General features: G+C 39.4%; 1 protein-coding gene and 1 long non-coding RNA gene across 25 annotated transcripts in view; both read right to left on the bottom strand.

Annotated features, from left to right (window-relative positions):
- BCAS3 (BCAS3 microtubule associated cell migration factor) overlaps window positions 1–24720 on the bottom strand; it is a 712862-nt gene that overhangs the window by 608018 nt on the left and 80124 nt on the right. The gene's annotated exons all lie outside the window — the stretch shown is intronic.
- On the bottom strand, window positions 7075–11039 carry LOC144335475 (uncharacterized). The gene is made up of 3 exons (XR_013406357.1): window positions 10927–11039; window positions 9784–10784; window positions 7075–7159 (listed from the first exon to the last, which is right to left on the bottom strand). It is a non-coding gene; the product is annotated as an uncharacterized LOC144335475 (long non-coding RNA).

Below are 24720 nucleotides of genomic sequence, written 5' to 3'. Positions count from 1 at the left end.
GAGACCGGGTTTCACTGTGTTGGCCAGGCTGGTCTCGAACTCCTAACCTCATGATTCACCCACCTCATTCCCCCAAAGTGCTGGGATTAAAAGCGTGAGCCACTGCGCCCAGCCAGGGATGGTATTTCAACATGACAAATATCCATGGAGACATGGATACATAAATACATAAGAAAGATAAACACTAATTTCAGGATAGGGATTTAACTCTTACGGGTTTAGAAAGAAAAAAATATTTGGAAGATGTAGCCAAAGGACTTCAAAACTCTTTGTTTTATTTCTTAGGCTGGGTGATAAAAAGCATTTTTTGTGTCTGTTTTTTAGAGATGGGGTCTTGCTCTGTCACCTAGGCTGCAGTACAGTGGTGACATCATAGCTCACTCCAGTCACTAACTCTTGGGCTCAAATGATCCTTCCTCATCAGCCTCCCTGGTAGCTAGTACTACAGGCATGCGCCACCATGCCCAGCTAATTCTTTAATATTTTGTAGAGATGGAGGTCTCTCTCTGTGCCCAGGCTAGTCTTAAACTCCTGGCCTCAAGTGAGTCTCCCATTTCAGCCTCCCAGAGAGCTAGGATACAGACATGAGTCACCACACCCGGTTAGTAAAAAGCATTTGTAACATTAACAATCCATGTTGAGCCGGGCGCGGTGGCTCAAGCCTGTAATCCCAGCACTTTGGGAGGCCGAGACGGGCGAATCACGAGGTCAGGAGATCGAGACCATCCTGGCTAACACAGTGAAACCCCATCTCTACTAAAAAATACAAAAAACTAGCCGGGCGACGTGGCGGGCGCCTGTAGTCCCAGCTACTCAGGGGGCTGAGGCAGGAGAATGGCGTAGACCCGGGAGGCGGAGCTTGCAGTGAGCTGAGATCCGGCCATAGCACTCCAGCCTGGGCGACAGAGCGAGACTCCGTCTCCAAAAAAAAAAAAAAAATCCATGTTAATTGATTCCTCCAAAAATAATGAGGTTTAATCCAAAGAAGGAAAGGTTAATGGTAATACACTGAGATTGTGACTTGACATAATATAATACTTTTTAATTGTGATTATAAGACTGAAAATTAAGTTAAGACAAGTTCTATCATTTCTTAGACACCAGACTACAGTATCTACAATGGATGTTTGAGCCCAGCAGTTTGAGGCTATAGTGCTCTATGATTATACCTGTGAATAGCCACTGCACTCCAACCTGGGCAATACAGCAAGATCTTCACCTCTAAAAGAAAAACAAAACTAAGGCCGAGTGCGGTGGCTCATGCCTGTAATCCCAGCACTTTGGGAGGCCAAGGTAGGTGGATCACCCGAGGTCAGGAATTCAAGATCAGCCTGGCCAACATAGTGAAACCCTGTCTCTAGTAAAAATACAAAAATTAGCCAGGCGTGGTGGTGCGTGCCTGTAATCCCAGCTACTCGGGAGTCTGAGGTAGAATTGCTTGAACCAGGAAGCCAGAGGCTGCAATGAGCCAAGATCACGCCACTGCACTCCAACCTGGACGACAGAGCAAGACTCCATCTCAAAAAACAAACAAAAAACTACAAACACAACTAATGTTTATGAATAAAACTATAGTTATTGAAATATTTTATAATTATATAATAATCAGTGCCTACATCTTTTAAACAAATCTGTGATTATGTATTGAGAAAGCATCAAGAATAGATTTGTTCAAACATAATTTACTGTACATTGTGTACCATTACTCCTGCTAAACAAATCAGATTTCACAGTTAACAATATTACCTTTGATCCAAGCATAAGTTAAAAATTAACAGGCCCACAGTCCATAATATTTATGTTCCAAATTAATTATAACTGAACTTCATCTATACAGAGCCAATTTTTCACTCCTACATATTTTGCCTTCACCTTTAACAATACCTATTTTCCTTCTACTTACTGGTCCTTCCAAGGTCTTTACAGTTTGTACCTGTATTATACATACCAATTTGATATTTTGATGAATGAAACATCAAGTTTTTAAAATGCAAATAATACTGGCAAGAATGTTGTGATTGTTTTTCTCAAACCTGAACTGAAGAACTCCAGTAGTTTTCACTCACCTATTGAAGTATATCAGTTCAGCAAACTTTGCTCTCTAGATTAGGCCCGTAATACTTACTAAAAATTTATAAAGTTTATGGATAATCAAAGAAGCTAAAATTTTAAACTACAAAATAAAAGCCCTATACTGAGAATGGCAATAACCCCCAACACAGTTACTAGAAAGTCCATGCAAGTAGAAAAGACCAGAATCTACAAGAAACAGATACTAACTAAACTTCCAACTTTATATAAGGCAGACCATCCAGTAAAAAAAATTCTCATTTCAGAGTTAGAAAACAATGTAACAAAATCTTAATTTTCATTTAAATAATTTTATTGTGGATATCTTGAATAAAAGTGTCCACATAAAAATTCTACATCTCATGAACACTGTAGCTATTAACTTGTTTTTTCATGCAGTATAAATAGCATGTACTCTTCATTCTTCATGATGCCTAATGGAGTCATCACCCTCCCATAACATAATCCTCCAAATTGCAACGGATTAACTTTTTATATATAAAATTGTGTGTTTATTTGCATGTACAGTAGAGAGAATGACGTTACACACACCTGTTCTACAGCATTTAACAGAATGTACCATGATGATTGAAATGAAAAGCGGCTAGCCAAATCCATCAAATATAAAAACTATTGCAATCCTGTTGCAAAGTCCTTTTGTTAAACTCCTTTTATTCTAAATCCTTTTAATTCTGTCCCATAACACAAAAACATTTATAAAAAGCTTAAAATCCTAATAAATCGCACAATTAAAGTAATGAAAATGGGCTTGACTACCAAGTCACCAACTCCTCTCCCACGCAACAAAAGTCAAAAGCGTTTGCTTGTCAGAAAATGTTAAATAATATCCCCCACCACACACACCATTGTAAACTCATTTAAACCATAGGATTTAAGCTCAGAAATCAGCCTTAAGGATTTTTCAAGACATAAAACAGAAACAGCTTCTGCCTGGGTCCAAAAATAGACCCAGAGGCAAATAAAAATCCAACTGATAAAGAAATTACTCTTTTGATGTTAAGGATTATGTCTTGAACGTGAAGATTTTATGCAAAAGTATACTAAAACTGATCATTTTCCCTGAGAAAAATATTTTCTAGCAGGATTCCATTGAACAACTAAATTTATCCTTTAAACTATTTCCAAGTCTTCTGCTTCATTTTTTATTTTACTGAAACCATTTTAAGATAGATTTGATTCAATCAGTTTGTCCTTGTTGAGTTTAACTTACATATTCACTCAACGTGAGCTTTCAAGGTATAGTCAAATTTTGCAAATCTAAATTCTATCCATAAAGTTTGATTCTATTGCCAATACATATTATATGTAAATTTTTAGATTCTGTCAAGGTTGTTGTGTGCTACAAAATTCTATTTTCTTAGCAAATTTTCTATAATCTGCATTATGAATTGAGTAATACTCTCATTTATCTAAACAGGAAATTGTGAGCAATTTTTTGAGACAGAGAAGAGAGATGAAGTGGAAGATGAGATAAAGAAGGAGAAATAGGAAAACAGATGGAGAGGCTCCAGGCACCATCAACAAACCCACAAAAAAGGAGAAACAAGACATAAATCGTATTACCTTGAATTGTTTCAACTAAATACGATCACCAAAGACATTTTTGCCATTTGCCTCAAATATCTAAAATATGTGTGCACATTTTAGCCTCCACAGTGACTTCAAAAAGTTCACTAAACTATATTAAAGACAGTATTTTTTTAATGTTAAATATATGAGGTATCCCTTAACCTTTAATGGTAACTTCTATTTCACTTTGATAATCAGCTCCCTGTGCTCTTTCACAGATTAGACTCATCAGACCTTAAAAAGCACCAAATGCAAATCTTCTATTTTATAGAGGAGTAAAGTGATCTTAAGAGAGGTTAAATAACTTGTCCAAATTCTTGTAGTACTAAATGCCATGTATGAACCTCAAAGTTAGACAAGAATTATTTTGTTAGTTACCCTTACTCACTGAAAAAGCTACTGTAAAAAAAAATACATGGTCGACTCATCTGCTGAAAATTGTACACAAAATTATTGATAAAGGCTACTGCATTTAATCCCTTAGTGTTTTAATCCTTTCATCTGTAAAATGGGGATAAGTGCCAATACGCCACATAGTACTGTTGTAAAAAGATAACATATGCAAAGCACTAAGCATGGTGCTGCAACATATGAGAACTCACACTTTATATAATTTTTGTTGTTTTGGGCAACTCTACTATGGTGAAACCATTCATCTACTTTTCTAGTTTAAAAAAAAAAAAGATACTATTCATGTCCTTGACTCCTGTCTTGCTCTTCTTACCACGGTGCCAATATCTCCTTAACATTTCCCCACGTTGCTCATTCTGCACCCATACTGGCGTATGTCAAACACACCCCTGCCTCAGTAATGCTGCACTTTCTCCTCTCTGGTTGGAAATACACAGTTTCTCCTAGTGATCTGCATAGTCCACTTGTATACTTTTCTGGGTCTTTGCTAAAGTATCTCTTAATCAGGAAGTTGTTTCTGGAGACCATCCTCCATCCTACTATATCTCCTTACCCTGATCCTGATTTGTTTCTTCACAGCACTTAACAGAACCTCATATTGTGCACATTACATACTGTTGATTTACTTATTTGCTCAGCATACTCAAATGTTAACTCTATGATGCAAAAAGACTTGTATGAGAATGTTCATAATAGCTTTACTCATAATAATTCAAAGCAATATCCAACCCAAATTCAATCAGCAGAAAAACTGATAACTTGTTATATTCATATTCAATGAAATATACTCAGCAATAAAAAGGAAAGATATATTGATGTATGCAACAACATCAAAAGCAGGGAAAACTCTCTAAAACAAAAGAAAACAGAATAGTAGAAGCTACTGGTAGAGATGAGGGTGACTGGGAAATCACATGTGAGAACTTCCTGGGGTGACAGAAATGCTATCTTTACAGGGGTATAGATTACAACTGTACATACATTTGTCAAAACTCAAACTATAACACATAATTCTGTGTATTCATCTACCATAAATTGTGCTTTCATTTAAAAATTTTAAGCAAATAAGAAATATGTTTAGTGGCAAAGAATATAAACTGCATGACATTAACAGTGGCTGATTAGAGTAGTGAGAAAAAAGGTGAGCTTTTGCTCCTTTTTTATCCAAAATAAAACAAAATATTAATAACCAGTTTAGGTGAAGGATATGTAGGGTTTATTATCCTACGCTTTCTACCTTTATGAAAGTTTGAACTATTTGAAAATAAAAAGTTGGAAAACACACAAATTAGAATAAAAAGTAATCCAATTCACTCCAAATGTTAACTACTTCAACTTTAAAAGGGATTGTCAATAATAAAACATAAAGCTTTTATAATTTGTAGTCTGGTCTTTTCGGAGAAATGTTAACTGAAAAACAAGTAACCTCAGAATAAGCACTTGGAACAACTGGTCTCTTTTTCACTTCAGTTGCTGAACTGCAAACATGGGCACAATCATGCAGGCTCCCATACCAAAGTCAATTAATGTTCATGAGTCTTGCCAATGAGCCTACTAAAATGTTTACATATTTATAGTAATACACATAAGATTTTATACTTCAGATTGCCACTGACACACAGTGTGTGTGTGTGTATATATATATATATATATATACACACACATATATATATACACACACACACACACACACTTGCAAGGGGTGGGGAAAGTTGAGACAGAGTCTTGCGCTGTAGCTTAGGCTGGAGTGCAGAGGCACAATCTTGGCTCATTGTAGCCTCAATCTCCCAGGCTCAAGCGATCCTCCTACCTTAGCCTCCTGAGTATCTGGGATGACAGATGTGCACCACCATGCCCAGCTAAAACAATACTTTTTTTCTTTCTTTCGTTTTCAAAGGCGGAATCAGAATTAGGTGCCAAAAGCTGCAGGACACACCCAAACAGGGACTTGAACCCTGGACCCTCTGATTAAGTCTGATGCTCTACCAACTGAACTATCCAGGCTCCCTCATACTATATATATTTTCACATTCTGCCAGTATGTCCAAGTAAACAATATTAATACCCTGAAATTACTTGCATAATTTTATCCGTGGTAACTCAATCCTGAATAAAACATAAACAGTTGTCTCTTGGTATCTGTGGGGGATTGGTTCCAGGACCTCCCTCAGATACCAAAATCTGCAGATGCTCAAGTGTCTGGCATAAAATTGCATCATACTTGTATACAACCTATGCGAATCCTCCTGTGTACTTTAAATCATCTCTAGGTTATTTATAATATCTAATATAAGGTGAATGCTATGTAAATGGTTATTATACTGTATTGTATAGGCAATAATGAAAAGGGGGAAAGTCTGTACATGTTTAGTTCAGACATAACTTTTTTTCTAAGTGTTTTTGATCCATAGTTGGTTGAATCCACAGATGTGGAAACTACAGATACTGAGAGCTGACTGTTGTTAAATACAGCAGAGATTTTTTACTTTTTAGATAACTGTTTTACAAAATGAGATCAGAGTACACACATTGCTCTGTATCTTATTGTTCTCACTCAATACCTCATGTAAATCCCTTCAGGTCAACAAATATACACCTAACTCAGTACTTAATCGCTTCATAATATTGCATAATATGGCTGTAACAATTTATTTGACCATTCCTACTGATGTACATTCAGGCTGTCTGACTATAAACATCCTGGTAAAAACAGTCTGCTCTGGTAATATACGAGTACTTTTGTTCATATGAAACAGACTTTCAAAAGTGAAACTACTGGCTGGGCGCAGTGGCTCTCATGCCTGTAATCCCAGCACTTTGGGAGGCCAAGGTGGACGGACTGCTTAAGGCCAGGAGTTAGAGACCAGCCTGGCCAACATGGTGAAACCCCATTTCTACTAAAATTACAAAAATTAGCCGGTGGCACACACCTGTAATCTCAGCTACTCAGGAGGCTGAGACACAAGAATCACTTGACCCTGGGAGGCAGAGGCTTCAGTGAGCCGAGATCGCACCGCTGCACTCCAGCCTGGGTGACAGTGAGACTCTGTCTCAAAAAATTAAAAACTAAGAAAAAAAGTAAAAACTCCTAAGTTAAAGGGCATGTTTGGGATTGCCAGATACCCTTTTTTTTTTTTTTTTTTTTTTGAGACGGATCTCGCTCTGTTGCCCAGGCTGGAGTGCAATGGCGCGATCTCAGCTCATTGAAACCTCTGCCTCCCCAGGTTCAAGTGATTGTCTCTGCCTCAGACTCCCAAGCGGCTGGGATTACAGGCACCTGCCACCATGCCTAGCTAATTTTTTTGTAGACCGGGTTTTGCCATGTTGGCCAGGCTAGTCTCAAACTTCTGACCTCAGGTGCTCCACCCACCTCAGCCTCCCAAAGTACTGAGATTACAGGCATGAGCCACTGCGCCCAGCCTAGCTACATTTAATTTAGTAAATATTGCTTGCTGAGTTACTTTCCAGAAATGCTTTTAAAATTCACATTCCTCTCATAACCAGGCACAGTAGCATGTATCTGTAATCCCAGTTACTTGAAGGAATGAGGTGGGAGGATTGCAAGCCCAGGAGTTCAAGACCAGCCTGAGCAACACAGTGAGACTCCACCTCATTTAAAAAAATTTTTTGTTTCATTTTTTAGAAAGAATACATGCCATCATCACTAAGTACTTTCACCTTTTTTTTTTTTCGATTTGGTAATTTTACATATAGACCCTTTCTTTCCTCTGTATTCCCAAATTATAAATGCTGCACTCCTTTAGGTAAGATGCCTAACATCTTCAATACAAGAGTTTTTTAACTTGGACATACTACATGTTTGCACTGCATTATTTAATATAGAATTCTGACCATATTCCAGATGTTTAGATACTTTCCTGGCAGCAGTTCTACAATGGAGTGCTGCTTTATATTATACTTCATTTCTATGTTTGCCCAGCCACATCTCATTTACCTTCCCATATTTAAGGAAACTTTATGTGGCCAATTCTCATTGTTCACTACATCTGCCCATAAAGAACTCTAGAGAAGTCAAAGAGTATATTATAACATGAGAAACAAACAAAAAGAGTCTTAAATCATACCCGTAGCATTATCTCACAGTTTGTACTAATGTGGAAACTCTATATATAACTAGGAGGTGGAGTACATTTAGTTTAGAACAAATATGCCCAGGAAAAAAATGCAAATAAGAAGTTAATGATGGGAAAACTGTTATGTAGCTATAATGAGGAATACTGTATTATGAAAAATGTTAAGATGCTTTAAATAGATGTTTTTGTTTGTTTTTAAGGACTTTATTTTCATCAGGGCAGTTGTAAGTTCACAGCAAAATAAAGAGCAAAGTACAGACATCTCTCATATATCCCCTGCCACACATAGACATAGTCTACCACATTATCAGTATTTGTTGATTGCCAGGCACAGTGGCTCATGCCTATAATCCCAGCAGTTTGGGAGCCCAAGGTAGGCAGACTGCCTGAGCCCAGGAATTTGAGACCAGCCTGGGCAACATGACGAAACTCCATCTCTACAAAAAACACAAAAATTAACCTGGCATGGTGGTGTATGCCTGTAGTCCCAGCTACTCAGGAGACTGAGGTGGGAGGATCGCTTGAGCCTGGGAGTTCAAGGCTGCAGTGAGCTATGACTGTACCACTGTACTCCAACCTGGGCAAAAAAGCAAGACTGTCTCAAAAATAAATAAATAAATAAACAAACAAACTGTTGACTGAAAAATTGATGAACCTATATTAACACATCATTATCACCCAAAGTCCATAGTTTAGGGTTCATTCTTGGGGTTGCATACATTCTATGGGTTTGACAAAATATATAATGACATGTATCAGCATATCAAATATTTTCACTGCCCAAAAAATCCTGTGTGCTCTGGCACTCCCTGGAAAGACCTATATTTATGTACACAAATATGTAAATACACATGTGCATGCATTTGAGGTCCCAAATTTAATTATCATGACAGACTAAGCCTTAATTTAGAATGTCTAAAGACCGGCCGGGTGCAGTGGCTCACACCTGTACTCCCAGTACTTTGGGAGGCCGAGCCAGGCGGATTAGCTGAGGTCAAGAAATTGAGACCATCCTGGCCAACATGGTGAAACCCCGTCTCTACTAAAAATAAAAAAATTAGCTGGGCACGGTGGTGCACATGTGTAGTCCCAGCTACTCTGGAGGCTGAGACAGGCGAATTGCTTGAACCCAGGAGGCGGAGGTTGCGGTGAGCCGAGATCACACCACTGCACTCCAGTCTGGCAACAGAGCACGACTCCGTCTCAAAATAATAACAATAATAATAATAATAATAATTTCTAAAGACCAACTAACATGGTTTCTGGTCACAACATTTGATCTGAACAGAAGTAACACAGAAAATAGAAAGGGCATGGAATTTTTTTTTTTTTTTTTTTTTTTTTTTTTTGAGACGGAGTCTCGCTGTGTCTCCCAGGCTGGAGTGCAGTGGCGTGATCTCGGCTCACTGCAAGCTCCACCTCCCGGGTTCACGCCATTCTCCCACCTCAGCCTCCGAGTAGCTGAGACTACAGGCGCCCGCCACCACGCCCGGCTAGTTTTTTGTATTTTTAGTAGAGACGGGGTTTCACCATGTTAGCCAGGATAGTCTCGATCTCCTGACCTTGTGATCCACCCGCCTCGGCCTCCCAAAGTGCTGGGATTACAGGCTTGAGCCACCGCGCCCGGCCAGGGCATGGAATTTTAAATCAGATAGGCATGAATTTCCAAACAGGCTTTCATAATTAATTGGTTTGTAATCTACATTCTAAAGGTCAACTGCCACATCTGTAAACTGGAGATGCTACCTACTCAAGCATACTAAGTCCTCAAAAAATAGTGGCTGTTATCATAAACTAAGATAAAATGAAGGAATTCTTAAAACGATGTTTAAAAGTTGGTAAAATAACATAAAATCTTTATAAACTCAATACAGCAGGCAATTATTAAGCAACCATTATTAGGTATCACACTGTGCTGCAAGCTATTGGAAAGAATGCAACAGATAAACAAAAGTAATTTTTAAAGTCGTATCTCCTTAGTAATAACGGGACTCCTCATATGTGGTCATCCTTAATTTTCAGTCTTTAAGGTAAAATGGCTATGTAGCAGATATAGGTTTCTTTTGCTTTTGTGAAAGTTAATCTGATTTCTAGCTCAGTTGTTCATCTGGTGTGCTGAATTTCTGACAGAAATTCTAGGTGGAGGATGGTGAGGACAATGACATAAGGAAGACAGAAAGAACTTAAAACATGATATTCAAAGAGATAAATGACAGAGAATTTTCCAGAATTATAAAAGAAAGAACCAGAAAGCTTGGTAAGTCTCCAGAGAATAAAAAGAAATTCACACCTAGAAATAGGTCTAGAAGCATATAGTAACTGTTATTAACTAATGTAGGAAAAAATGGAATTATGTAAATAAGTAAAGAAATACACATAATTGTATAATTCATTTTTATAAAAATTTCTTTTTAAATTTGTTTTAAGGGGTAGAGGGAAAAACATGGAAATAAGACAAAAACAATAAGAGGAAATGTGATCCAAATAAGTATAAGGTAGTCTAGTTTGAAGAAGAAAAACAAGGAGAAAGAAGAAAAGGTCTCACTCTGTCATCCAGGCTGGAGTACAGTGGCACAATCATAGCTCACTGAAACCTCTGCCTCCTGAGTTCAAGAGATTCTTGTGCCTCAGCCTCCCAAGTAATAGAGACTACAGGCATGCACCAGCATGCCTGGCTAATTTTTGTATTTTTAGTAGAGATGGGGTTTCACCGCATTGTCCAGGCTGGTCTCAAACTCCTAATCTCAAGTGATCCTTCTACCTTGGCCTCTGTAAGGGCTGGGATTACAGATGTGAACCACCATGGCCAACTGGAAAATTCTTTATTTGAGAAAGATGGCAAAAAAAAAAAAAAAAAAAAGAAAAAAAAAAAAGCTGAGCGCAGTGGCTCACACCTGTAAACCCAGCACTTTGGGAGGCCGAGGCGGGTGGATTACTTGAGGTGAGGAGTTCGAGACCAGTGTAGCCAACATGGTGAGACCCCCATCTCTACTAAAAATACAAAAATCAGCCAGGCATGGTGGCACACACCTGTAACCCCAACCTACTCCAGAGGTTGGGGCACGAGAATTGCTTGAACCCAGGAGTTGGAGGCTGCAGTGAGCCGAGATCGTGCCACTGTACTTCAGCCTGGGTGACAGAGTGAGACTCCATCTCAAAAAAAAAAGATGGCAAAAAAGACAAAAAATAAAACAGAACCATGGTGGCAAATTACCTTAAAGGGTCAAAATTTAAACATCTGTATGTACATCTAACAAAATATCTACAGATATTCTATAATTAGGAAAGTATCTCAAAAAACATAAGGCACCAGATGATTCTAATTTCTGAAAATAATTTAGGCAAGTAAAATACCGAATAGGAGAGAGATCTAAGAAGTCTAAAGGAAGTGAGTGATAAATGTAACTGAACTGAAAGCTAGCTTATTAAACAGTAATAATTTAAAAAAAAAAAAAAAACATAAGGCTATGTTAGCCATAACTCAATGAAAGATATAAAGGACCTCAGCCTGGAAATTAGAAGGAAGAAAGCTATAATATAATTTATAATAGGAAGCTCTGCAACACAGCTTAGATAGAACTATTTTCCAAACAAGTTATCAAAAATTCATATCAAGAGGTCTATCTTTTACACCAATAAATCTCTGCGTGTGACAAGTTACCTAAAGTACTAATATGACAAAAAAGTTTTTTAGGGCTGGACGTGGTGGCTCATGCCTGTAATCCCAGCACTTTGGGAGGCTAAGGCAGATGGATCACTTGAGGTCAGGAGTTCAAGATCAGCCTGGCCAACATAGTGAAACCCCATCTCTACTAAAAATAGACAAATTAGCCAGGCATGGTGGCGGGTGCCTGTAATCCCAGCTACTCAGGAGGCTGAAGCGGGAGGATTGCTTAAAGCCAGGAGTTGGAGTTTGCAGTAAGACAAGATCACGAGATCGCTCCACTGCACTCCAGCCTGGGCAACAGAGTGACACTGTCTCAAAAAATTATAAAAAATAAAAATAAAAAATAGGCCGGGCACGGTGGCTCACCCCTGTAATCCCAGCACTTTGGGAGGCTGAGGCGGGCGGATCACGAGGTCAGGAGTTTGAGACCAACTTTGCCAATATGGTGAAACCCATCTCTACTAAAAATACAAAAATTAGCTGGGTGTGGTACCACATGCCTGAAGTTCCAGCTACTCAGGGGGCTGAGGCAGAAGAATCACTTGAACCCGAGAGGTGGAGCTTGCAGTGAGCCAAGATCACGCCACTGCACTCCAGCCTGGGTGACAGAGCAAGACTGTCTCAAAAAAAAATTTTTTTTTTAATTTAAAATAGTAAAGTTTTTTAGAGATTTGAATATTTTCCCAAAAATACTGTAATAGACACCAAGCTCCAGTGATCATATCAGAACCTTATCTCCTGTTTTTCAAAGCTCTATATATTAAACAGCACCAATAATATTTTGAATATATCTATATATTTTCAAATATATATAGATATATCTATATATCTATATCTATATATCTATAGCTATATCTATACATCTATATATAGAATATATCTATATATTTTCAAAGCTCTCTATATATTAAATAGCACCAATAATATTTCTCAAACAGAATCATACCATTCTTGCACGATTTAGAAAAACTCAGAGAGTGGTGTAGGTCGAGTACCCCTTATCTGAAATGCTTGGGAACAGGAGCATTTCAGATTTCAGACTTCTTTGGTTATTTGAATATTTGCATATACATAATAAGCTATCTTGATAGGAACCAAGTCTAAACATGAAATTCTGCCAGGCGCGATAGCTCACGCCTGTAATCCCGCACTTTGGCAGGCCGAGACTAGTGGATCACCTGAGGTCAGGAGTTCGAGACCAGCCTGACCAACATGGAGAAACCCCGTCTCTACTACAAATACAAAATTAGCTGGGCATGGTGGCACATGCCTGTAATCCCAGCTACTTGGGAGGCTGACACAGGAGAATTGCTTGAACTCGGGAGGCGGAGGCTGCAGTGAACTGAGATTGCACCACTGCACTCCAGCCTGGGCAGTAAGAGTGAAGCTCTGTCTCAAAAAAAAAAAAAAGAAAAACATGAAATTAACTTATGTTTCATATGCACCTTACACATCTAGCCTGAAGGTAATTTGATACAGTATTTTTTTTAATTTTGTGCATGAAACAGTTTGTGTTATTTATGTGTGGAATTTTCCACTTGTGGCATCATTACTCGAAAAGTTCTGAATTTTGTTTTGGGGGTTTTATTTGGGGGTGGGGAGAGCAGGCAACCTCCAGAGCTCGAGTAAGGTCAAACAGCCTCCAAGTTTTAGATTTTGGAGCATTTTGGATTTTGGATTTTCGGATTAGGAATGCTCAACCTATCATATAATGTGGTTAGAAGCAAGGCTGCATTAAGACAAATTAAGAACGCTAATGCCATATTCACCCAAAGTGTACTGCAAAAAAAAGACTGTTTAGATGTTTATTCAAATATCTGCCTAGAAAAAAATTACTTCAGACACAAGGAAATTTTACTATAAAAATGTGTTAATATGTACACAAACTATACCTTTATCATCCCACAAAATCATATGCTACTTATAGCATATGCCCAACACACATGAATAAAACACTCAACCAAAAGAATACTACTACAGGGTCAAAGGCTAGGGCTGATCTTTTTACATCGTAGATATATAATCTTATAAAGAGATTTAAAGCCACTTATGCCACTCAGATATCAAATACATCCACTTCTAAATTTTGGGAATCTGTGTAGTTCCTTTAAAGTTTTAGAGACTGTAGGAAAATAAGTCTTGCTGAGTAACACAAACTGCTTGCTGAGTAAGCACCAATTTCCCAAGAACGACAATACCTGACAAATGAGAACTAAAAGAGACCATCAAAGTTAATAATGTGTGCACGGATCTCCACTACTTTGTGGCAAATTATTCCTGGGGGAATAATCTTATCTCTATTCTCATTTGAAAATAAGGATTTATTTCATTACATAAGACAATTTTATTAATTTGAAATTTTGCTCCACCACAAAATGAAACAAGCATATGAATGAATTCCATAAAATAGAACCTATCTTAATAATCTCTCATAAAGTTAACTAAAAATATATTCTGTTCAGAGGAGATGAAACGAGTTTGAGAAGGGAAGAGAGAGATAAACAGGAAAATCACAACTTCTAGACAAGAGACGCTAAAGACCATAGTGTTACAGACTTAGTAAGTTCTCAGATATGACATGAAAGGCACAACTGATAAAATTTTAAAAAATGATAATTGGACTTCATCCAAACTGAGAGGATTAAAGGATAAGCCATGGACGAAATGAAAATACTTGAAAATCATATATCCAACAAATGACTTGCATCCAGAGCATGTAAAGAACTATCTTAACTCAACAGTAATTAGCAAAAGACATAAGGGACATTGCACCAAAGAAGACATAGAGATTTCAAACGAACACATAAGAATATGTTCATTTTTAGGAATTGTGAAAGGAATGGTACTAAAGAAAACTATGACATAAAAATCTAATGTCCAAAAACTGAAAGGTAGTAACTAAGAAAGAAAGGTAGCAACAAAGAGAAAGGAAGTAACATTCCAAAAAGAGGATGAGGACATAGGGGATTTAGCAGATGATGGATAGTGACTTCCGAGGGGGCCCTGTCAAAAAGTTTCTGGAGTTGGAGTAGGTATTTGAGTGGGGGAATGAAGAGAGAGATAGAGTTTGAAAAGTGAATGCTATACGGAGAGAGGGTGAGAATGAGAAATAACCTGTGAGTTTTTAAGTTTCTTTTTTTTTTTTTTTTTTTTTTTGGAGACAAGAGTCTTGCTCTGTCACCCAGGCTGCAGTGCAGTGGCATGATCTCAGCTCACTGCAAACCACCTCCTGGATTCAAGCTATTTTTGTGCCTCAGCTTCCCGAGTAGCTGGGATACAGGTGCCCACCACCACGCCCGGCTCATTTTTTGCAATTTTAGTAGAGATGGGGTTTTGCCACGTTGGCCAGGCTGGTCTCCAACTCCTGGCCTCAAGTGATTTGTCTGCCTTGTCCTCCCAGAGTGCTGGGATTACAGGCTTGAGGCACCACGCCTGGCCAAGTTTTTGAGTTTGTTGTGGTGACTGAGGAAAACAAGAGTAAAGAACATAAGGAACTCAGTGGCCATAGTCTCGTAACAGTAGTGGCAATGCTTTTTTGAGTATAGTAGGAGAGGAAGAGAATACGGTGGTGATGGGAAAGACACCAAGAGTTCTGGAGCCATTTTTTCCCCACTGTCAGTGGTAGTGTGGAAGTCACGGAGCACCCTCCTGATACTTGATGATCTTAGCCATTTCATCAGAGAAATATACATATACATATATATACACGCACACACACATATATATGTATATACTTTACTTCATTTGTTCTTTTTTTTTTTTTTTTTTGAGATGGAGTTTCACTCTTGTTGCCCAGGCTAGAGTGCAGTGGCACAATCTCAGCTCACCGCAACCTCCGCCTCTTGGGTTCAGGCAATTCTCCTGCCTCAGCCTCCCGAGTAGCTGCGATTACAGTCATGCAACATCACACCCATCTAATTTTGTATTTTTAGTAGAGATGGGTTTTCACCATGTTCGTCAGGCTGGTCTCAAACTCCTGACCTTGTGATCCGCCAGCCTTAGTCTCCCAAAGCGCTGGGATTACAGGCGTGAGCCACCGCGCCCAGCCATTTGTTCTTATATTGTTATAAGATAGGTTAAAGAAGGACATTAGTTACATGTGGAAAACTAATATTAATGTATAAAGGTTAAACAACTAATGTGAGACATTATAGCATTTTCAAAACTATGAATAAAAATACCGAGAGCAGATATTGGCTCTATATATGGAGTCATTCTGATTTGAGAGTATACATATACATCTATACACACACACACAGATTACTTTAAAAGTGCAAAACTGAGTCAATACTGTTATGATGAATTTAAAACATTAAGAAACGGTGGAGCACAACTTCATACAAAGAAAATTGCTCAGAGCAAAATACTGTATATATTTCCCATACAGAGGGAAATAAGTCTCTCTTTAAATTCTTCACTCAAAACTTTGCTTTTAATCTCTAATTCACAATTCTAGTTTTTTATTTCCAATCCAATAAAGACTGCATATTCCATTTCTCTCATTTGCATCTTTCTCCTCTCCACCTTGAGCACTGAGTACAACGAATTAGACCATTCATAATTCTTGGTTCATTTCTTCTCAATGAAAGCACGGACCTCTTCTTTATATTTTAATAATAAACACCTACGACTCCCCCTCATCCATAAGAAGTAAAACACTGCCAAACACTTTCATTTACTTATGTAGACTCATACATCCCAAACCCTATTACCCACTGCCAGGTAGTCAGTATCCTATAACTTGTGCGGATCATTCCTTTGCATACACACACAGTTTTGCTTTTCCTTCTTTTAAAATAAGAAGGTTTTTATTAGCGTGTCTGGCTGTTACTAACTACAAAATTACATAAATTAACTTGGCCTCAAATTAGATTATTTCCATGTTCTACAAGTGAAAAAAAAATAGAAATTCTGAAATATTCCCAAAGTAAACCTATATATACATAAAAACTGCAAAGTACAGTAACAACAACAAGAGAAAAAAATTCAGTGAAAACTAGGTTAAACAGTAGGTGCCAAAGAGATAGTTTAAATGATAACATGGAGGCCCACACTTCTTGTTGTTAAGACTAAAAGCATCATGGGGAAAGAAAAAAATGATGCCAGTCTCTGAAAGGCAAGAATCATAGTAGTCCCTTGTTGATAGTTAAGAGGAGAAGGAAAGTTTAAGACTCCTTTACCTATTCATGAGATCAAAAGAAATAAAGGAATCCCTTGGTGTTTTTATCACTTTCTTTTGCTACTGCATCTAGCACCCGAGAGAAAAAAAAAAAAAACACACACACACACAATTAATGCTATGATACCTCCAGAAATTTCTCTATAATGCCTGCATCTTTCAAAGTGTTTGAAACTTAACTTCTCCAAAGATACACTAAAATTTTTTAACTGTCTTAAACTGTCTTATAAATGAAATTCAATTCCAAATTTATATTTTTCTTTATTTATAAAAACTCACAGAGAACTTTTACTACATGCCAAGCACTATCCTAAGCACTCTTAAGTCATCCAAAACAAGGAACTAAGGCAAAATGCTGAACCTCTGCAGCAGATCAGATTTGCCCTCCTGCCAGGAAAACTTAAGAAACAGATAAAATGTATAAAAAACAGTTTCAGACATCCAACAACAGGCAGCCCAGGACAGTGATCCTCCAGACAAGGAAAACAATTGATGTGAGCCCTATGAATGCCCCAACTTACCACTCATTCATTTAAGTATTGTCAATGGCTGCTTTCGCCCAAGACGGCAGAGATGAATAGTGGAATAGTCAGGACAGATGGCCCACAAGCCTAAAATACTATCTAGCCCTCTTAAGAAAATGTCTATAGACTCCTGCTCTAGACTAATGGCTACTCTAGGAATACCTAACAAAGAGTAAGAGAAAGTATTGAAAGAATAAAATTATTGCCAAGTAGTTTAACTGTGTCCCAAGACAAAGCCAAAAATATTTAAAGGAATACAAAATAGTATTGAGCAACATAAAATTCAAAATGTGTGGCATCCAAACAAAAATTTTAAGTCATTCAAAGAAGTAGGAATCCATACAACCCATAATAAGGAGAAAAATCAATCAATAGAATCAAATTAGATAACCACATTAAAATTCCTATGATAAACACACTCCATTTATTCAAGGAGAGGAAAGTGAGCATGTTAGAGACGCATGGAAGATCTATGTCTCTACACACACACGCATGTGTACACGCAAATTATAAGTGAAAAATGCAATGTCTAAGAGAAAAAAAATACACTGGATAGGTTAACAACATTAGATACTGCAGAAAAAAAAAAAAACATGAAGAAACATGAAGAAACATGAAGAGGCAGCAATAGAAACTACTGGAACAAGAGGGGAGGGAAAGACTTCAAAAGTGAACAGAGCATCAGTGAGTTGTGAAATGACATTAAGTGAGCTAAAATCCATGCAGAGGAAGGAAAGAAAATATTTTAATATGGTTTGTAAAAGGCACTGTAAAGAAAATAAGAAGACAAGCCATAGGTAGAAGAGATTTCCAAAAGCCTTATTTGATAAAGTACTATTAACTAAAACACACAAACAACACAACAGTAAGGCCAGGCAAAGTGGCTCACACACCTGTAATCCCAGCATTTTCGGAGACCAAGGCAGGCTGATCACTTAAGTGCAGGTGTTCAAGACCAGCCTGGGAAATATGGTGAGACCCTGTCTCCACAAAAAATACAAAAATTAGCCAGGCATGGTGGCATGTGCCTATGGTCCCAGCTACTCGGGACACTGAGGTAGGAGGATCACATGAACCTGGGAGGCAGAGGCAACTGTAAGCCATGATCATGCCACTGCTCTCCAGCCTAGGCGACAGGATAAGACTCTGTCTCAAAAATAAATAAAACAAAACTCAACAATAAGAAAAAAACCTGATGGAAAAATAGGCAAAAGACCTGAACAGTCGGCTGGGTATGGTGGCTCACGCCTGTAATCCCAGTACTTTGTGAGACTGAGATAAGTAGATGGTTTGAGTCCGGGAGTTAAAGAACAGCCTGAGTGACATGACAAAACCCCATCTCTACAAAAAACACAAAAATTAGCCAGATGTGGCAGTGCTTGCCTATAGTCTCAGCTACTTGGGAGGCTGAGTTGGGAAGATTGCCTGAGCCTAGGAGATCAAGGCCCAAGGACAAGTCTACTGATCCAGCCAGTCCAGTCCCCAGAGTAACCGAGCATGTCATCCACAGGCCTGAAAATTGCCCAGATCAGTACATCACCATTGCCTGACCACTCCTCCTGTGGTCTCCAGTTGGGCCAACACAACCTGCCAATACCACCAGAGCTGGCACCCACCACTATGCACCACCATCAAGCCAAAGGACAGGCCTGCCTAACCTGTCACAGCCAACACCAGCATAAACCACTTGGGTTCCAGTGCATTGCTCCACCCCTGCTGGGGCCTGAGAAGCTGCCCACATGCCTGGCTCACCATAGCTAAACAAGCCATCTGGCGGCCCAAGAATCAGACCACCTACGCCTGCTGACACTGGTGCTAGTGCAAGCTGCCCTGAGGCAGAAAGACAGGCACAATCAGCCTATCACGGCCACCACTAGAACACAAAGAATGACCCAATAGTGTCCTATTGCCCAGCAAAACTTCACCACAGCCTCCACTAATAACTGTACTCAAAGCTACTATATTAGTCAGGGTTCTCCAGAGGGACAGAACTTATAAGAGATAGATATATATATTAAAAGGGGAGTTTACTAAGTGTTAACTCACAGGATCACAAGGTCCCACAATAGGCCGTCTGCAAGGTGAGGAGCAAGGAGAGCCAGTCTGAGTGCCAAAACTGAAGTCCGATGTTCAACAGCAGGAAGCATCCAGCATGGACCAGCATGGGAGGATGATGTAGGCTGGGAGGCTAGGCCTGTCTAGCCTTTTCAGGTATTTCTGCCTGCTTTATATTCTAGCTATGCTGGCAGCTAATTAGATGGTGCCCATCCAGATTAAGGGTGGGTCTGCCTTTCCCAGCCCACTGACTCAAATGTTAATCTCCTTTGGCAACACCCTCCCAGATACACCCCTGATCAATATTTCACATCCTTCAATCCAATCAAGTTGACACTCAGTATTAACCATCACAGCTACCAAGGAAATCACAGATACCACTCACATTGTTTATAACCAAAGAAATCATACAGTGCTCTCACTAATATGTGCACCTAAAATCAAAGCAAAAGTGCCCTACCCACAGAAGATGGCACACTGTCTCACACCTCTCATCTCAGCACTATGGAAGGCCGAGGCAGGATTGCTCGAGGCCAGTAATTTGAGACCAGGCTGGGCAACATAGTAAGATCCTGTCCCTGCAAAAAATTCAAAACTAGCCAGGCACTGTGGCACATGCCTGTAGTTCCAGCTACTCAGAAGGCTGAGGTAGGAGGATCCCTTGAGCCCAGAAGGCCAAAGCTGCAGTGAGCCATGATCATGCCACTGAACTCCAGCCCGGGCAACAGAGTGAGACCCCATCTCTAAAAAATGTAAATAAATAAATAAATAATTGGAAGAAGCAACTCGACCATTCAACCAGATGAGCAGATACCAATGCAAAGACACTGGACACATGGAAAAGCAAGCAAAAAGAAACCTCCAAAGGAAAATAATAATGTTCCAACAACAGAGTCCAATAAAAAAAGATTCATGGCTGGGCACGGTGGCTCAGCTGTAATCCCAGCACTTTGGGAGGCTGAGGCGGGTGGATCACTTGAGGTAAGGAGTTCGAGACCTGCCTGGCCAGCATGATGAAACCCCATCTCTAATAAAAATAGAAAAAAAATTAGCTGGTGGTGGTGGCACATGCCTGTAGTCCCTGCTACCTAGGAGGCTAAGGCAGGAGAATGGCTTGAACACAGGAGGCAGAGGTTGCAGTGAGCCGAGATTACGCCACTGCACTCTAGCCTGGGCAACAGAGAAAGACTCCAATTCAAAAAAAAAAAAAAAAAAAAAAGGACTTCCAGGTTCCAAGATGGTCGAAAAGGAACAGCTCTGGTCTGCAGCTCCCAGCATGATCAACGCAGAACATGGGTGATTTCTGCATTTCCAACTGAGGTACCTGGTTCATCTCGCTGGGACTGGTCGGACAGTAGGTGCAGCTCACAGAGGGCAAGCCGAAGCAGGGCGGGACATTGTTTCACCCAGGAAGCACAAGGGATCGGGGGATTTTTCCTGGCCAAGTGAAGCCATGACAGACTGTACTGGGAAAATCAGGATACTGCCACCTAAATACTGCGCTTTTCCAACAGTCTTAGCAAACGGCACACCAGAAGATTATATCCCGTGCATGGCTCAGCGGGTCCCATGCCCATGGAGCCTTGCTCACTGCTAGCGCAGCAGTTCGAGATCAAACTGCAAGGTGGAAAGCCTGACTGGGGAAAGGGCGTCCACCGTTGCTGAGGCTAGAGTAGGTAAACAAAGCAGACAGGAAGCTCCACCTGGGTGGAGCCCATGGCAGCTCAACAAGGACTGCCTGCCTCTGTAGACTCCACCTCTGGAGGCAGGGTATAGCTGAACAAAAGGCAGAAGAAACTTCTCCAAAGAGAGCAGTGGTTCTCACAGCACGGTGTTTGAGCTCTGAGAACGGACAGATTGCCTCCTCAAGTGGGTCCCTGACCCCCGTGTAGCTTAACTTTGAGACATCTCCCAGTAGGGGCCAACTGACACCTCATACAGCCAGGAGCCCCTCTGAGATGAAGCTTCCAGAGGAAGGATCAGGCAGCAATATTTGCTGTTCTGCAATATTTGCTGTTCTGCAGCCTCTGCTGGTGATATCCAGGCAAACAGGATCTGGAGTGGACCTCCAGCAAACTCCAACAGACCTGCAGCTAAGGAACCTGACTGTTAGAAGGAAAACTAGCCAACAGAAAGGAATAGTATCAACATCAACAAAAAGGACATCCACACCAAAACCCCATCTGTAGGTCACCATCATCAAAGACCATCAAAGGTAGATAAAACCACAAAGATGGGGAGAAACCAGAGCAGACAAACTGAAAATTCAACCAGACTCTTCTCTGCCAAAGGATCACAGCTACTCGCCAGCAACGGAACAAAGCAGGACGGAGAATGACTTTGATGAGTTGACATAAGTAGGCTTCAGAAAGTCAGTAATAACAAATCTATCTGAGCTAAAGGAGGATGTTCGAACCCATCACAAGGAAGCTAAAAACCTTGAAAAAAGATTAGACGAATGGCTAACTAGAATAAACAGTGTAGAGAAGACCTTAAATGACCTGAGGGAGCTGAAAACCATGGCACAAGAACTACGTGACGCATGCACAAGCTTCCTTAGCCGATTCGATCCAATGGAAGAAAGGGTATCAGTGACTGAAGATCAAATTAATGAAATGAAGTGAGAAGTTTCGAGAAAAAAGAGTAAAAAGAAACTAACAAAGCCTCCAAGAAATATGGGACTATGTGAAAAGACAAAATCTACGTTTGACTGGTGTACCTGAAAGTGACAGGCAGAATAGAACCAAGCTGGAAAACACTCTTCAGGATATTATCCAGGAGAACTCCCCCAACATAGCAAGGCAGGCCAACATTCAAATTCAGGAAATACAGAGAACACCAGAAAGATACTCCTCGAGAAGAACAATACCAAGACACATAATTGTCAGATTCACCAAGGCTGAAATGAAGGAAAAAATCTAAAGGGCAGCCAGAGAGAAAGGTGAGATTACCCACAAAGGGAAGCCCATCAGACTAACAGGAGATCTCTCGGCAGAAACTCTACAATACAAAAAAGAGTGGGGGCCAATATTCAACATTCTTAAAGAAAACAATTTTCAACCCAGAATTTCATATCCAGCAAAACTAAGCTTCATAAGTGAAGGACAAATAAAATCCTTTACAGACAAACAAATGCTGAGATTTTGTCACCACCAGGCCTGCCTGACAAGAGCTCCTTAAGGAAGCACTAAACATGGAAAGGAACAACCGATACCAGCCACTGCAAAAACATGCCAAATTGTAAAGACCATTGGTGCTAGGAAGAAACAGCATCAACTAATGGGCAAAATAACCAGCTAACATCATAATGACAGGATCAGATTCACACATAACAATATTAACCTTAAATGTAAATGGGCTAAATGCCCCAATTAAAAGACACAGACTAACAAATTGGATAAAGAGTCAAGACCCTTTATCATACTGAATGGGCCATCAGTGTGCTGTATTCAGGAGACCCAGCTCACATGCAGAGACACACATAGGCTCAAAATAAAGGGATGGAGGAAGATCTACCAAGCAAATGGAAAGCAAAAAAAAACACGGGTTGCAATCCTAGTCTCTGATAAAACAGACTTTAAACCAACAAAATCAAAAAACACAAGGCCATTACATAATGGTAAAGGGATCAATTCAACAAGAAGAGCTAACTATCCTAAATATATACGCACCCAATACAGGAGTGCCCAGATTCATAAAGCAAGTCCTTAGAGACCTACAGAGACTTAGACTCCCACACAATAATAATGGGAGATTTTAACACCCACTGTCAATATTAGACAGATCAATGAGACAGAAGGTTAAGAAGGATATCCAGGACTTGAACTCAGCTCTGCACCAAGCAGACCTAATAGACATCTACAGAACTCTCCACCCTGAATCAACAGAATATACATTCTTCTCAGCACCACATCGCACTTATTCCAAAACTGACCACATAATTGGAAGTAAAGCACTCCTCAGCAAATGTAAAAGAACAGAAATCACAACAAACTGTCTCAAAGACCACGGTGCAATCAAATTAGAACTCAGGATTAAAAAACTCACTCAAAACCACACAACTACATGGAAACTGAACAACCTGCTCCTGAATGACTAATGGGTACATAATTAAATGAAGGCAGAAATAAAGATGTTCTTTGAAACCAATGAGAACAAAGACACAACATACCAGAATCTATGGGACACATTTAAAGCAGTGTGTAGAAGCAAATTTATTGCACTAAATGCCCATAAGAGAAAGCAGGAAAGATCTAAAATTGACACCCTAACATCACAATTAAAAGAACTAGAGAAGCAAGAGCAAACAAATTCAAAAGCTAACAGAAGGCAAGAAATAACTGACATCAGAGCAGAACTGAAGGAGATAGAGACACAAAAAAAAGTTCAAAAAAGTCAATGAATCCAGAATCTGGTTTTTTGAAAAGATCAACAAAATTGATAGACCGCTAGCAAGACTAATAAAGAGGAAAAGAGAGAAGAATCAAATAGACACAATACAAAATGATAAAGGGGATATCACCACCGACCCCACAGAAATACAAACTACCATCAGAGAATACTATAAATACCTTTACACAAATAAACTAGAAAATCTAGAAGAAATGGATAAATTCCTAAGGACACAAACACCCTCCCAAGACTAAACCAGGAAGAAGCTGAATCTCTAAATAGACCAATAACAGGCTCTGAAATTGAGGCAATAATTAATAGTCTACCAACCAAAAAAAGTCCAGGACCAGACGGCTTCACAGTCAAATTCTACCAAAGGTACAAAGAGGAGCTGGTACCATTCCTTCTGAAACTATTCCAATCAAGAGAAAAAGAGAGAACCCTCCCTAACTCATTTTATGAGGCCAGCATCATCCTGATACCAAAGCCTGGCAGAGACACAACAAAAAAAGAGAATTTTAGACCAATATCCCTGATGGACATCGAGGAGAAAATCCTCAATAAAATACTGGCAAACTGAATCCAGCAGCACATCCAAAAGCTTATCCACCAAGATCAACCTGGCTTCATCCCTGGGATGCAAGGCTGGTTCAACATACGCAAATCAATAAACATAATCCATCAAATAAACAGAACCAAAGACAAAAACCACACGATTATCTCAATAGATGCAGAAAA

This window comes from Macaca mulatta, chromosome 16 (genome assembly GCF_049350105.2).
Source record: "Macaca mulatta isolate MMU2019108-1 chromosome 16, T2T-MMU8v2.0, whole genome shotgun sequence".
In the NCBI taxonomy this organism is placed as follows: Eukaryota; Metazoa; Chordata; class Mammalia; order Primates; family Cercopithecidae; genus Macaca; species Macaca mulatta.
The sequence above is the reverse complement of the archived record's forward strand: the minus strand, read 5'-3'. Positions and strand labels throughout refer to the sequence as shown.